The sequence below is a fragment of the Siphateles boraxobius genome, unplaced genomic scaffold (assembly GCF_051911475.1).
Source record: "Siphateles boraxobius isolate OS27281-9 unplaced genomic scaffold, OSU_SipBor_1 11, whole genome shotgun sequence".
NCBI lineage: Eukaryota > Metazoa > Chordata > Actinopteri > Cypriniformes > Leuciscidae > Siphateles > Siphateles boraxobius.
The window spans coordinates 18,500,001-18,503,557 of NW_027508711.1; the positions used below are offsets into that span (position 1 = coordinate 18,500,001).

At 36.9% G+C, this 3,557-nt stretch overlaps 1 protein-coding gene across 8 annotated transcripts in view; it reads left to right on the forward strand.

Annotated features, from left to right (window-relative positions):
* The window catches only part of rbm27 (RNA binding motif protein 27), a 33,231-nt gene extending 31,545 nt beyond the window's left edge, over positions 1-1,686 (forward strand). For all 8 annotated transcript variants that reach the window (XM_077197286.1, XM_077197287.1, XM_077197283.1 and 5 more), the window contains one exon: positions 1-1,686. This exon is cut by the window's left edge and continues 349 nt beyond it. The gene's annotated coding sequence lies outside the window, so the exon portion shown is untranslated.
* Positions 1,687-3,557: the final 1,871 nt, after the last annotated feature.

Here is a 3,557-nt window from a genome sequence, read left to right on the forward strand (position 1 = left end):
TCTCACTTTTGCTGAGATTGAGTGCAAAATGTTTCAGCTGGGAAACATGTAGTTTCACTGTGCATGAGCAGATGTCAGTAACTCACAACATTTGTGACTACTGTGAATTTTTTTTTTTATGTCTAAAATTTCACCCATTTTTTTTCCCAGTTTAATATGATTTAACATGAAACTTCATCTGCACTTTGTGCCACTTTGGTAGAAATTCTCCAGAGGGATGCACTCCTTTGGCATCTCTTTCCTTTGTGAAGAAACGAAATGCCATCATGATGTCAAATGTTTTCAAAAACAAACAAACAACAAAACGCCTTTGTATCCGCTCTCTAACGTTTAGGCAATATACATCACCTGGTGGATTTTTCCTTAATATTAATATGCCACTTCCTGTAAATATGGACTCTATAGAAGATTTATGTGGCACACTTGATTTCGGTCAGTGTGTCGGTGTTCATATTTATTTCTCACATCTCTAGATGTTCCAAAACCAAAAAGAGCTTTGGATGAGGGTCCGAGAATATGATTCTTGTTAATTGAGGTAAAATATGAACAGTGGTGTTGTGAATGTATTCAAAATTGATTTACACTTCATTTACGCCTTAAATTGTCAGTGTACAGCTGACGTTTTATGAGATGTCTGACTTTATTTCCCTTTTTTTGTGTATATTGTGTAAATGGTTGCAGTAATAATGACTGCTCACTTCATTATTTTAGCCGGTCGAATTAATGAATCGCTAAACGGATCGCATTCAAAACTCTTAGAGGCTTATTTAAGTAGGTGTATGAATAAAAACCACACTCTTATAAGATTACACCATGCTTTAAAGAAGATTCTGTCGTATAGGTTTTTTTTTCTCTCATTTTTGACACTCCATTCATTTCAAAAGCCTGGTCCTGCAGAAATGGGTCAAAAACACACCGGTTTCTGTAACCTTAAATAATACCCAATAGCATGCTGCCGTATGTATGCGTGTGTTCATTTGAAAAAAGAAAAGAAGATATGTGTATTTATGCATATATATTTTTTTAATATTCATATTTACATACTTTGCTAAAATGAAATCTAAGTTTATAGTTCCTTTTACTGAAGGACCAGTGTAAAACGTATGTATGCTGTTGATGTGACAGTAATAGCACGTTTCTTTGCCATTCGAATTTAGTGATGCACCTGTTTGCCCCGCTCTTCCCAATCGATGGTACATATTGTTTTTTTAATCTCTGCAATGATTTCTCAATAACTCAGTTGTTCATTTAAGGTCTGGCAGGTCTTAATATTGGCTTTGTACAGGAGTCTTGTAGAAGGACTCGGGACTGTGTGAATTTAAAGAATGGATTTTGCTCATTTGTATAACCGTTTTACTACACCACATTAGTACAAAGTCATACATTTAGCGTAAAAGATTTTGACTTTATTACTGTTTATAAATTTAAATATCTATGGATGTATTTTTCAGTTTTTTGTTTGTAAAATGGATTTCTAACAGTTGCATGTTTGCTAATCAATAAAGAGAATGGAATGGGGGTGAGCAAGAAGAATATCAAGGAGAAACAAAACATTTTCAATTGGCCAAAAGTAAAATGATTTTTACAAAACAAAAAAGGAAAAAGATGTCTCAGCAAAAAGAGAGAAAGAGAAAAAAAAGAAAAAGAAAAATCATGATCCATTCCAAGAATTATTCCCCTCTGAAACAGTTGTTGTGTGTTTTATTTTCCTTTAGAATGATTGTGCTGCATAATTTAAAAAAAAGACGTATATAAATTGAGTTTGTCAATGAAACGGTAAGATGTTACGGTTGGACCTGTAATTATTTTTGGTTAAGTAATTGTTAATAATGTGACAATTAAGATTTAGGGATGCAGCTTTAAAAGAGTATAAGAGATGTTATATTTCTTTCTACATTCATTGTTTGAATGTAGACACTGGGGCTTGTCATGTTCCTAGAGAGTTTCTTTTAGTCAATTTCTTTATAGATATAATTTAAAGTCTTCTTTAAGTAAGACATTAAATATACAATAGTCAACATTTGAAGTGGATCAAAAAAAGTTCTTTACAGTTGTCCTTAGACAAGAACGGGTATTGTTCAAAATTCATGTATAACTGATGAAAGGTTTTGATCCACTAAAAATGTTGATACTGCCTAATATATATATATATATATATATATAGACACACACACACTCACCTAAAGGATTATTAGGAACACCTGTTCAATTTCTCATTAATGCAATTACAGTGGGGCCAAAAAGTATTTAGTCAGCCACTGATTGTGCAAGTTCTCCTACTTAGAATGATGAGAGAGGTCTGTAATTTTCATCATAGGTACACCCTTCAACTATGAGAGACAAAATGAGAAAAACAAAATCCAGGAAATCACATTGTAGGATTTTTAAAGAAACTATTTGTAAATTATGGTGGAAAATAAGTATTTCGTCAATAACAAAAGTTCTACTCAATACTTTGTAACATAACCTTTGTTGGCAATGAGAGAGGTCAAACGTTTCCTGTAAGTCTTCACCAGGTTTGCACACACTGTAGTTGGTATTTGTGACCAGTCACGGAAACTAGGGACACAAGTCGGTTCTGGGGCATTTTGAGTTATTCATAGATTCTGAGAGTGTAATATCCAAGCTTTCCAACGATGTGTAACATGTGGAACATGTTTTTGGCCCATTCCTCCATGCGGATCTCCTCTAGAGCAGTGATGTTTCGGGGCTGTCGCTGGCAACACGGACTTTCAACTCCCTCCACAAATTTTCTATGGGGTTGAGGTCTGGAGACTGGCTAGGCCACTCCAGGACCTTGAAATGCTTTTTACGGAGCCACTCCTTCGTTGCCCGGGCGGTGTGTTTGGGATCATTGTCATGCTGGAAGACCCAGCCACGTTTCATCTTCAAGGCTCTCACTGATGGAAGGAGGTTTTGGCTTAAAATCTCATAATACATGGCCCCATTCATTCTTCCCTTAACACGGATCAGTTTTCCTGTCCCCTTTGCAGAAAAACAGCCCCAAAGCATGATGTTTCCTCCCCCATGCTTCACAGTAGGTATGGTGTTCTTGGGATGCAACTCTGCATTCTTCTTCCTCCAAACACGACGAGTTGAGTTTTTACCAAAAAGTTCAATTTTGGTTTCATCTGGCCACATGACATTCTCCCAATCCTCTTCTTGATCATCCATATGCTCTCTGGCAAACTTCAGACGGGCCTGCACATGTACTGGCTTAAGCAGGGGGACATGCCTGGCACTGCAAGATTTGAGTCCCTCTCGGCGTAGTGTGTTACTGATGGTAGCCTTTGTTACTTTGGTCCAAGCTCTCTGCAGGTCATTCATCAGGTCCCTCCGTGTAGTTCTGGGATTTTTGCTCACCGTTCTCATGATCATTTTGACCCCACGGGATGAGATCTTGCGTGGAGCCCCAGATCAAGGGAAATTATCAATGGTCTTGTATGTCTTCCATTTTCTTACAATTCCTCCCACAGTTGATTTTTTTTCACACCAAGCTGCTTGCCTATTGTAGATTCACTCTTCCGAGCCTGGTGCAGGTCTACAATTTTCTTCCT